The sequence below is a fragment of the Bos mutus genome, chromosome 16 (genome assembly GCF_027580195.1).
Source record: "Bos mutus isolate GX-2022 chromosome 16, NWIPB_WYAK_1.1, whole genome shotgun sequence".
NCBI lineage: Eukaryota > Metazoa > Chordata > Mammalia > Artiodactyla > Bovidae > Bos > Bos mutus.
Genome location: NC_091632.1, coordinates 30,106,061 through 30,119,016, shown reverse-complemented (window position 1 = coordinate 30,119,016; position 12,956 = coordinate 30,106,061). Strand labels below are relative to the sequence as shown.

The 12,956-nt window shown below is 40.8% G+C and overlaps 1 protein-coding gene across 2 annotated transcripts in view; it reads left to right on the top strand.

The window, feature by feature from the left end:
• Positions 1-12,956, top strand: part of RABGAP1L (RAB GTPase activating protein 1 like) — a 737,668-nt gene that overhangs the window by 519,611 nt on the left and 205,101 nt on the right. The gene's annotated exons all lie outside the window — the stretch shown is intronic.

Sequence of the window (12,956 nt, the reverse complement as noted above, 5' to 3'; positions counted from 1 at the left end):
CCAACATTTACCCATATACTGAGTGAGGACAGAAGAAAGAGAAAGGGTCTCCAAAGATGAATACACTCATTAGTGGTTTCCCACCATGACACAAACCTCAGGACTTCTGCTATGGAGGGGCAAGATTCACCTGTACAGGGCATTTCCAAAGGTAAATACACTCATTAGTGGTTTCCCACCATGACACAGACCTCAGGACTTCCACTGTGGAGGGGCAAGAGTCGCCTGTGCAGGGCATTCCCTGGTGTGGTAGTCTAGATGCAACTTGCCACTGGATTCATCAATCAAGCAAAATTACATGCAGTTTCTTGAGGCTTTTTAATCCTCTCCACAGTATATTTGACTGAAAATTCTTATTTTATTTCATTTCTTGACATGACTCTGGGTTGCGATTACTTAAAATATCAGTTCTTACTTATCTCTGAAGACGGTGATTACTCTGTGATTGGTTTTGTTTTCCTGATGCACTATACTATAGTTTTCAGATTTGTAAAGAGATGGTGAACCTTCTGGGACAGAAAAAGATGAACAGTAGCATCCTATAATTTAGTGTTACTATCGAAGAGCTTACTTTTTTAATATTTAGGGAGGAACTGAGTGTAACATGTTTATCTCTTCAAATAACCTGAAAAGGAGGCTCAGCAACCAAAAAAAAAAAAAAAAATGTAGTTTATATCAAGGAATTTTAGGAAGAAATTAATTTGAAGAACATTTCATGAATTTTAATTCTCATCAAAGATTTTTCCCTTGATCCTTACAACCCTATTTATGTCATCCATTTATTCAACTAATTCTGAGTACCTGCTCTGTTCCAGGTAGGGTCCTAAGTGATGGAAATATACCAGTAAAGACAGGCAGGTTTCTACCCTCTTGTAACTTACAAGGAAATAGAGACTGGTGAATGAGTAATTACCCATCAACATTCTAAAGGAGATCAGCCCTGGGATTTCTTTGGAAGGAATGATGCTAAAGCTGAAACTCCAGTACTTTGGCCACCTCATGCAAAGAATTGACTCATTGGAAAAGACTCTGATGCTGGGAGGGATTGGGGGCAGGAGGAGAAGGGGACGACAGAGGATGAGATGGCTGGATGGCATCACTGACTCAATGGACGTGAGTCTGAGTGAACTCCGGGAGTTTGTGATGGACAGGGAGGCCTGGCGTGCTGCGATTCATGGGGTCGCAAAGAGTCGGACACGACTGAGCGACTGATCTGATCTGATCTGAGACTGAATGCTGTGATGTGGAGAGCATAGGTGTTTTGAAAGAGATCTATTGAGGGGTGCCTAACCTAGCAGTGGAAAGCCAGAAACCCTCCCAGAGGAATTGGCATCTAATCCCAGACCTAAACAAGGAGAACAGTAATTACGAGAAGACGGGAGAGTGTTCCAGGTAGAGAAAAACACCATACAGTAAAGTCCAGAGGTTCAGGGCATGGTCTGATATGGGGGAGTATCTTAAAAACCTATTTCTCATCTCCCCATGGCTGTTAGATCACTAAGGAGGGTGGGATATAGGGGGAGTTGGGTACCACCAGTGAAACCCATAACAAGCAGCAGGGGACAGAGTGCCATTCCCTCCTGACATGGTAGATGCGGTAGCAGCCCGTGAGAGCCTTATCAAAGAGGACTTTATAGTCTACCAGTAGGTCTAATGGAGAAGGCAATGGCACCCCACTCCAGCACTCTTGCCTGAAAAATCCCATGGACAGAGGAGCCTGGTGGGCTGTAGTCCATGGGGTCACAAAGAGTCGGACATGACTGAGCGACTTCCCTTTCACTTTTCACTTTCCTGCATTGGAGAAGGAAATGGCAACCCACTCCAGTGTTCTTGCCTGGAGAATCCCAGGGACGGGGAGCCTGGTGGGCTGCCGTCTATGGGGTCGCACAGAGTTGGACACGACTGAAGCGACTTAGCAGCAGCAGCAGTAGGTCTAAAGCTTCTTACTGGGATTACCTAGATTAGCACTGTAAAGGGAATCACGTTTTTCCCTCCTGTTATAGGAAAAAAATCTCAGTTAAGTGTATCTCCTATGTTTCTTCTCTGTGTGTTTCCTTTGCTCGCACACTCCTAACACACTCACATGGAACACTCCTGACACTTTTAGTCTCCCAATGTGTGGCTGTTTTTTCCCACACCAAGCATTGCCCTGCAACACCACTTGGGTGTCCCACAATTTACTTCAATCCCAACACCATCTACCTGGATATAGTGTCAGGTCCCACAAGTTAAAGTCTTGCTCCCCCAACTCTGTGCTCCCACCCTACCTCAGATTACAGGTGCAAGTAGTAGCTCCCCCAGGTCACCCACAGTTCTGTCCATTTTGGCTGGACATCAGAGGCTCCCTTAACCCCCTTCTCAAGTTCAATTAATTTGCTAGAGGGGCTCACAGAACTCAGGAAAACATTTACTTACCTTTGCCAGTTGATTGAAGAGTATGATAAAGGATACAAATAACAGCCAGTTGAAGAGATGCATAAGACAAGGTCTGAGGGGGTCCTGAGCACAGTGTCCCCATGGAGTTGGGGTACATTACTCTCCCAGAGCAGATGTGTTCATCAACCTAGGAACTTTCCAAATCCCATACTACTGGGATTTTTATGGAGGATTCATAACATAGGTTTAATTGATCATTAACTTTATTTTCAACCCTGCTCCCTACTCAGGAGGGTGTGAAGTAGACCTGGAAGTTCCAAGCTCCAATCTTGGCTTGGTCTTTCAGTGACCAGCCCTCATCCAGGAGCCATCCAGGAACCCAGCCACAGTTACTTCACTAGAACAAAAGACACTTGTATCACTCCGGAAATTACAGAGGTTTCAAGAATCCTGTGTCAGGAACTGGGGTCAAAGACCAAGTAGTAGAACAGAGATGCTCCCAGTGTTCTTATCACTTTGGAAATTACAAGCGTTTCTGGGGCTTTGTGCCAGAGGCCAATATGTATTTTCTGTTGTCTCAGAAGCATATATTTAGTGCCGCTCAGGTTGGTATATTAATATATACCTTTAGTAATAAACTGATACACTCTCACATATCTCTTAGCTACTGGTCTTCTGGAACCATGTTTAGTCTGAAGATGCAGTATTAAATATCTCCATTGTTAATTCAGCTAACTTTTAAAATATCTTCTCACTTTAAATTAATAGCTTCAGATTTGAGGAAAGTGTATAGTGTACCATGGTCCTTTCAAACGCTCTCTGCAGACTGTCTGTCTTGAATCCTAGCTTCACTGATTTATGTGTGATCTTGAGTGAATTAATGAACCTTCAGCAGTGTGTGTCAATTTCTACATCACTTACACATCTATATCCCTCTCATCTCTTACCTTTTTTTAGTTTAAAAGAAAGGTGAAGGTATAGGTACAAGAATTCTGATAGAATTCATATATACTTTCTGGCTTCTGGGTGAATTGGAAGTTATGGAAGTTAGCAGGAGATAGGAGGAAGGAAAGAATCAAGATCAGCTGGTAGTTAGGAATTGGTGAGGATACTTTGTCCTTATGAAGGGCATCAGTAACACCCCTGCAGCATGGGATGGTTGACAGATAACTGTAGCTAGAAGACAACATAATCCAAGGCTCATCATGACTTAAGGGGATTTGAGGAGAACAAAGGGTGATTGCCAGAGTTCATTGCCAATAGGGCATCTTTATAGAAACTACAACATGTTTTCCAAGCCATACTTCTCCTTTTTTTGCCCAGGGACAATGTTGTCTGTTCACATTTTTATCTCATATTCTTTTCCTATCCTTGGAAGAGGATAACTTATCCATCCTTGTAAACTTAAAAATGCTAGTATATAGTAAACAGTTCTCAGAGTGCCTGGCACACAGATTTGATGAATACTTGTCAAAAAACTGATTTATTTCTCTTATTTTACATGCTTTGTTTTTGAAAGGTTTATTTATTTCAGATGTCACTAACTTCTAAGCGTTCTTCCCAGAGTTACGCATAATTAAGGACTCAGACTTTGTAGATATACCACTTTTCAGTCGTCGTTGTTCAGTTGCTCAGTCACGTCTGACTCTTTGTGACCCCATGGACTACAGCACACCAGGCTTCCTGGTCCCTCACTATCTCCCTGAGTTTGCTTAAACTCATGTCCATTGAATCTGTGATGCCATCCAACTATCTCATCCTCCTGTAGTCCCCTACTCCTCCTGCCCTCCGTCTTTCCCAGCATCCGGGTGTTTTCCAGTGAGTCAGCTCTTCCCATCGGGTGGCCAAGGTATTGGAGCTTCACCTTCAGCATCAGTCCTTCCAATGAATTTTCAGGGTTGATTTCCTTTAGGATTGACTGGTTTGATCTCCTTGCTGTCCAAGGGACTCTCAAGAGTCTTCTCCAGGACCAGTTTGAAAGCATCAGTCTTCGGCATTCAGCCTTATTTATGGTCCAACTCTCACATCATACATGACTGCTGAAAAAACCATAGATTTGACTACACAGATCTTGTTGGCAAAGTGATGTCTCTGCTTTTCAGTACATTGTTTAGGTTTGTCATAGCTTTTCCTCCAAGAAGCAAGTGTCTTTTAGTTTCATGGCTGTAGTCACCATCCACGCTGATTTTGGAGCCCAGGAAAATAGTCTGCCACTGTTTCCATTGTTTTCCCATTTATTTACCATGAAGTGATGGAACCAGATGCCATGATCTTAGTTTTTTGAATGTTGAGTTCACTGAAAAAACGAATCCCTGGTGGTCCAGGAATTGGTTGACTTACCTGGTGGTCCAGTGGTTGAGAATCCACTGGATTCTGTCTTCTAATGCAGGGGACGCAGGTTCTATCCCTGGTCTGGAAACTAGGATCGTATGTGTGGCAGGGCAACTGAGCTCGCAGGCCGCAAGGAGAGAGAAGCCCATGTACCACAAGGAAAGATCCTGTATGCCGCAACTAAGACCTGAGGCAGCCAGAACTAAAGTAAATAAATAGAATGTTAAAAACAAACAAGTCAAGCAAAGACAATCACCCATGACTAAACCGACGCATCCATGTTACATTTACTTCTCGTCCCTCCCCCTTCTCGAACTCTTCTTCACCACTCGACTTAGGAAAAAATTAACAAATAATTCTATAACAAAAAAGGAGAATATTTAATAAAACTGGGGGAAGGAAGGGTGACAATCCTCCAAGTTTTTCGTATTTTATATTATTTTAGTGAATTAGTTGTAGACATAAGGGAGGACTTAGCCATGAGAGTTTTAACACATTAGGACTTAAATGAATCTGTATGCAAAGCTTCTATGAAAGTCTCAGAAATTTTTTTTTTTGGTAAAGCTGTTTTTGGTTTTCAGTGCTACAATCCTGCCCTCTAGCGGGCAACCAGAAACATACCAAAAGCCAGAACATCGCATCATTTTACTTAACTACTCCATCAAAGTCCATTGTTTAGTCATTCTAAAAAAAATTGAACTTGTAAACTACTTATAATACAAGAAGCACAGAATAAAGTAAAATACTTTTTTGGCTAACATTTACAATGTTCTTGCTATAGCACCTATATTTAAGAGCAGCCGGTACTCTTGCCTGGAAAATCTCATGGACAGAGGAGCCTGGTGGGCTGCAGTCCATGGGGTCGCTAAGAATCGGACAGGACTAAGCGACTTCACTTTCACTTTTCACTTTCATGCGTTGGAGGAGGAAATGGCAACCCACTCCAGTGTTCTTGCCTGGAGAATCCCAGGGACGGCGGGGCCTGGTGGGCTGCCGTCTATGGGGTCGCACAGAGTCGGACACGACTGAAGCGACTTAGCAGCAGCAGCATTTACTTCTTTGTATTTGTGTGGTAATTATCTGTCACTTTCTCTTTTCTGTGGGGGAAGAAAAGAATTTCAGTGCATATCACAGAAGTAAGAAATTTATCAAAGAGAAGCCAAAGGGATTCTTTCTGGTTACCTGATGTTACAAACTATGCCAAATCTGAATGACTTTAAAACAATGATTTTGGAGCAAGACATTATTGATATTATGTAGCTTCTTGATAAAATGGGCTGACACAGCATTGAATCTGGGGTATTTGTGCTAAGAATAAATAATCTAAGTTTAATCATAAAGAAACATCAGACAGATCGAATTGAGGGGCATTCTACAAAATAACTGGCCGGTACTCTTGACAAGAGTCAAGTTCGTGAAAGATAAAGACTGAAAACTATCCCAGGAGAAAACCTAAAGAGACACGACAACTAAATTCAATGTATGATCAGGATTAGATCCTGGACCAGCAAAAAAATTGTTAGTGGGACACTTAAAAAAATTTGAACACAACTTTCTTGATTTTGGTGGTTGTAGTGTGGTTTTGTAAGATGTTAACATTTGATGAAGCTGGGTGAAGTTTGAGCAGAAAACTCTTGACACTATTTTTGCAAATTTTTTCCAAGTTAGAAATTATTTCAAAGTGAAAGTTTTTTTAAAAAATTGCGAATTATCTATTTATTTTATTAACAATTTCATAACTAGGGGATTTGGGAAGACTTTATCTGTGTGCTTCATCTCTGATCCACTTGGCATCAGCTTGGGCACCTGAGGCTGGAGGATTCACTTTCAGGATGACATCTTCACTCACCAGGGTGTTCCTTGGCCTCTTTCTGTGCATGGCATGTGTCCTGCACGCTCTTTCCTCTGTGTTCAGCCTCTTAGAGCATGGGAGTCTAAGTGTAATGGCACTTCTTACTTGGTGACTGGCTTCCAAGAGGGCACTCCAAGAAATAGGATATAGAAGCCGTCAATCAGTGTCTTACAAGACCTGAGCACAGAATATTGGTATAGTTTCACTTCTATCATATTCTGGTGGTCAAAGCAGTAATATAGTCTCACCAGATTCAAAAGGAAAGGACCAAGACTCTGCCTCTCAATGGAAAAAGTGTCTGAGAATTATGACCACCTTTCATTCATAACAGATATTTCACCAAAATCTCACTGGCTTTGCAATAGAGATGGAACTGGTGAAAAAAAAACATGGGCATTTTTTTGTCCGACATACATAAATTCTAATCCTGGCTTTACCATTTACTAACAGTGTGATGTCTATGGTCCTCAATTTCCTTATCTCTAAAATTGTGGCGGTAACGTAAATGCCCTAGAGTATTGAGAGAACTAGTGAAAACAATATATAAAATGTAAGATATGGCAGGCAATAAATATGCAAACCTAATAATAATTGCTGCTGCTGCTGCTAAGTCACTTCAGTCCTGTCCAACTCTATGCGACCCCATAGACGGCAGCCTACCAGGCTCCCCCATCCCTAGGATTCTCCAGGCAAGAACACTGGAGTGGATTGCCATTTCCTCCTCCAAGGCATGAAAGTGAAAACTGAAAGTGAAGTCGCTCAGTCGTGTCTGACTCTTAGCAACCCCATGGACTGCAGCCTACCAGGCTCCTCCGCCCATGGGATTTTCCAGGCAAGAGTACTGCAGTGGGGTGCCATTGCCTTCTCTGAATAATAATTGCTAGCGTTTATTGAATACTTAGTAAGTGCTCAGTTCATTGAATATGCTTTCTAAATGGTGTCTCAGTGAGTCGTTGCCCCTTCCTGGAGTGACGTGTCCCACACTGGATGGCTCAAAAAGAGCAGCACCCATTTTCTCCAGCTTCAGTTGTGTTCGTCCTTGAGTCTGCTCCGTTTACCTGTCTGATCATTTTTCACTGCCTTGTTGCTTGGATCTCCATTTCCACATGCTGTTTATTTCCCATTTATGCTGCTCCCTAAGGACCCAAGTGCTGATGTACATTTGGCACTTCTTTGACACTGCCTTCTCCGTGTTTGTTCTCAGTGCTGTCAATGTGGTTCTTGACAGCTTCTCACACAATCTGTCAGCCCCTCTGAGCCCGCGATTGCCTGCTCATCAGAGCCAAGACACTCGTGTCTTTGTTTCCGTGAGTGCTCTGCCGTCAGCCTTCCTTTATACAGGGTGGTGGGTGCTCAGTTGTTGGCCTACCCAGGAACACGATGATCTGCACTTTGGAGCAATTATTTAATTTGAGGCAATTACTTGTAGGTGTTCTTTAAAGTGCAGATTTTTCCAGGCTGTGACTAAATTTTGATACAGCAGCTTCCCAGGCAGTTAAGGAACTACTTCATACCCAGAAGGTTGTCACTCAGTCTGTTGTCACTGGATAAAGGTGGTGACCCTTTATTTTCGCAGCAAGCTGAGTTTCTATTGCTTCACATCCTGCAAGCAGTCAGATGATTTTTGTGTTTTTAATATGGAGATAAATAATAAAATTTGGTTTTGATAGAGGTCACCTATTATTAGTCTTTCTCCTCCTTACTCTCAAAATATCAGTTCAGTTCAGTTGCTCAGTCATGTCCGACTCTTCGCAACCCCATGAATCGCAGCACGCCAGGCCTCCCTGTCCATCACCAACTCTCAGAGTTCACTCAGACTCACGTCCATTGAGTCAATGATTCCATCTCATCCTCTGTCGTCCCCTTTTCCTCCTGCCCCCAATCCCTCCCAGCATCGGAGTCTTTTCCAATGAGTCAACTCTTTGCATGAGGTGGCCAAAGTACTGGAGTTTCAGCTTCAGCATCAGTCCCTCCAAGGAAATCCCAGGGCTGATCTCCTTCAGAACGGACTGGTTGGATCTCCTTGCAGTCCAAGGGACTCTCAGGAGTCTTCTCCAACACCACAGTTCAAAAGCATCAATTCTTCGGCGCTCAGCCTTCTTCACAGTCCAACTCTCACATCCATACATGATCACAGGAAAAACCATAGCCTTGACTTAGACGGACCTTTATTGGCAAAGTAATGTCTCTGCTTTTGAATATGCTATCTAGGTTGGTCATAACTTTCCTTCCAAGGAGCAAGCGTGTTTTAATTTCATGGCTGCAGTCACTATCTGCAGTGATTTTGGAGCCCAGAAAAATAAAGTCTGACACTGTTTCCACTGTTTCCCCATCTATTTCCCATGAAGTGATGGGACCCGATGCCATGATCTTCGTTTTCTGAATGTTGAGCTTTAAGCCAACTTTTTCACTCTCTTTTACTTTCATCAAGAGGCTTTTGAGTTCCTCTTCACTTTCTGCCATAAGGGTGGTGTCCTCTACATATCTGAGGTTATTGATATTTCTCCCGGCAATCTTGATTACAGCTTGTGCTTCTTCCAGTCCAGCGTTTCTCATGAACTCTCAAAAAGTTCATGAGAAAAGTATATTTAAAGGCAAGTATACTCTCAAAATACACTTGCCTTTAAATAGGAAGAATGACTTTGATCCTTTAAGAATTAGAAGCCACATTAAATAATACTCAGCTAAGGTATTCATTCATTCATTCAGCCATCTTCTCTTAACAGTGGTTATGAGTATGACTTCTAGACTTATACTGTATAGGTTAAAATCCACTAAAGAGCTGTATGACCTTAGGAAATATAATTTGACTTCTCTAAATCTAATTTTTTTGTGGGTAAAATGGAATTTCAGGTTGTTGTGGGACTAAGTAAGGATGTGTTTATGGTGTAATTAATTTAGATCTTGACATGTAGGAAATAGTCAATGGATATTGACTCATTTATTATCTTGCCCTTGGAGTTAGACTTTACATATAAATGGTAAGTAGCCATGACAGTGTATTTACCTGTTATTTTCACTGTTAATAATTCTTTAAATACCTTAGCCCTTTCAATTCTATTAGGAACACTTATTTACCCCTCAGTGAAAAACAAATTGTTATAGATTACATATTTCTGAAGAGGGAGGCATCTTGAAAGTGTAGGACATCTTTTCTTTAAAAAAATTTTTTTTTAATATATTTCAGCTTAATTAGACAAATGTTGGACCATGTAAGAGTAAGTGGGCAATGAAATAATGGAGTATTTAGTTCATTTTGTGGCTTGGAAGAGTGAATGGTTGCTTACAATGTACTTCATTGTTGGCTAGCAGGCTGAGGACCAAAGCTTCCACTGACATTGTCATCTTAAAAGAAACCTACTTGTGCTTCCTGATGCTGGCCTATGGAAATTACTATCATTTAATGATACCTCTAATTATATTCCTAAATGGGAATAAGTCTTATCTAAAAGAGAAAAATAGATAATTTAAAATATCTAACTAAAGTTGCCTTTTTTATTCTATTAGGAAATCAGGATAGATTTTGTAGTGAAATAAAGAACTTGGCAGAATAGCATGTTTTTTTCTAATTTCCAGCAATCTAGAGGTATGGAAATATTGTGTCTTTGTTCGTATAGTCTGGCCACAGTATTCTACTTTAGTTTTTTTTTTTTTCTACTTCAGTTTAAAGCTTATGAAGTCTTTACTTTTCTTCATTTTTTATGATAACATCTAGGGTTTCACATAAGCAGGTACATTATGAACTTAGTTAAATAATTTATTTGTATAAAATTTTCTAATAAATGAAAGTTACCTCTTTAGCTGCCCAAACTTAAAAAAACTACTTTTTATTTAAAACACAAACTGTGCTTTCTTCTTAAGCACAGTGTTTCAAATATAACATAAGCATTCATTAATATTTCTGAGATTATCACAGTAAACTAATAAATATTAGCTCTTGAAGGGCTATTGATGTCATTAGATGAGCCCAGATAGCTATATATATTTTTTAAAGTTTACCTTCTATCAAGTACAATATTTTGATTCTGGTAACTGTCTCTATAGGCTATGTCCCTAATCCCATCTAGCACATACTTTGTCTTTTAGCTTGCTACTTCTGATACCTATAAACAATAAAATCATGTTGTTTAGTTGCTTTAGTCATACTGACTCTTTGAGACCCCATGGACCGTAGCCTGCCAGGCTCCTCTGTTCATGGGATTCTTTGGTAAGAATAGTGGGGTGGATTGCCATTTCCTTCTCCAGAGGATCTTCCTGACCCAGAGATCAAACCCAGGTCTCCTACATTGCAGGCAGATTCTTTACTAATTCTAAGTGTAAGTGAAATTAAAATTTGAATCAGTTTTTTCCTTGCTATTAGCAAGAGCTGTTTTGGTTATTTACAGATCCTTTTTTCCCTAAATTATTCTTTGTGTGTTCCATAGCTCAATTGTCCAATAGTTTGAGATCGTTGAAGAAAATGTTACTTACTATTATTTGATGGTGACTCTACAAATTGGTCTAGTTGGGTCCATATGGAAAAGAACAAATCCCAGAAAACTTGGAGATACCTAGTATAGTTTAATCATTTGGTCATCAAATAAGCACTTATTATATATTTTACACCAACACTGTGAGGTGAAAATGCCATTAGACTACTCATTTGGAAGGCTTTGGAGAATGATCCTAGCCTGCAACTACTAAATGCTTATATAACTTAGGTAATAAAGTTCATACTCTGAAAAATGAGAATCGTAATACAGGTTGCTATATGGATCCCTAGATTTCACTCTTTCTGTGAAAGCATGGAGGTGGGGAAAATGTTTGGCAGGAAGGTCAAGAGCATAGCTAAGTTGGCTGAACATGGAGTGGAATACTCTGAAGGGGTCTGGGAAGGAGATGGAAGGGTGGGAGACGGGCTTAGGAGGAAGGCCAGAGGTTTATGGGGATTAGAGAAGTAGAGACAAGAGGTGCTTACATAGTAACAGTGATTGAAAAAAAAAAAACAACTAAGAATCAGAGACACTGTGGATTTGGTCTTCATGGCAGGTTGATGAGCACAGCACTCCGGTTGGACTATGCCTAGTGGTTGTGGTGTGGGAGATGGAGGGAATGTGAAGCAGGGCCTACAAGTAGGCAGCAGCTAGAGGGCGAGGATCCAAATTTAGATTAGGAAAGCAAATTCTGCTTAATCGTAACCCAAGTTGTTTTAAAATTATTATTTTTGTTATTGTTATAGTACTATCTCTCTATTTTTTCTGCTGCTGCTGCGTCACTTCAGTCGTGTCCAACTCGGTGTGACCCCATAGATGGCAGCCCACCAGGCTCTGCTGTCCCTGGATTCTCCAGGCAAGAACACTGGAGTGGGTTGCCATTTCCTTCTCCAGTGCATGGAAGTGAAAAGTGAAAGTAAAGTCGCTCAGTCGTGTCAGACTCTTAGTGACCCCATGGACTGCAGCCTATCAGGCTCCTCCGTCCATGGGATTTTCCAGGCAAGAATACTGGAATGGGGTGTCATTGCCTTCTCCGGTATTTTTTTTTCTAATGGTGGTCAAAACTAGTCTAGAATCATTGCTTGGTGTGGTAATGAACTCTTTGTCAATTTGATTTTGTCTCCTGGCCTGATTGTGCATTTTACTGCTTTGGTTTCTTAAAGAATTAACTCAGTACATTCAAAACTTTCAACCAAATGTTTTGTGTTTATCATTCATCTCTTCTGCCATTACATCATATGTTCGGTAGTTGAATGTGAGAGAGTCTCATATTATAACGGGAATATACTCTAATTACCTAGTCCTAATCCTTGCTTCTGATTTTGGAGATAGTAAAAGGATGGTTCATTAGGAATTCTTTGCATAGCGCATCTAGTACAATTCCATGTCCAAAAGGTAGTTTAGATTATACTTGTGACCAAGCTGAAGAGGGCATGCCACATAGTTATGGGAAGATACGAACTTATGGGAAATATCAGCTCAAATTTGAAAGGTCTTTTTTCTCTTGATTGATGACTTGCATGGCAAAGAAACAGCATATTCTGTGGCAGTTTTGTTTCTGCCTCTGTCATCTTGAGCATTTAAGATTCCTTTCTCTTGACTTCTATATCTCAACATCTCACTCAGAGTCAAAATTCAGCTCCAGTATGGCTTCTTAGCAAGCTGTTTAATTTTTTTTTATTCCTGAAGAAATGTTGCTCTGGTTTTCAGGAAGAAAAAGACAAGGAAGTCTAGGAGATAGCTACTAATTACAACCTCTAGTTGTACAAATACTTCTTGAAAACCAACACTAAAACCACAAAACAATTAGCATGGTAGGTAGTAGAAATCCAGTGTGACGCTTACCCCCTCACATAGTCTGCCTCGGTTACCAGAAACACCTTTTGTTCTCTGTTTTGTTTTTGACGGGCAGTGTAACCATATAA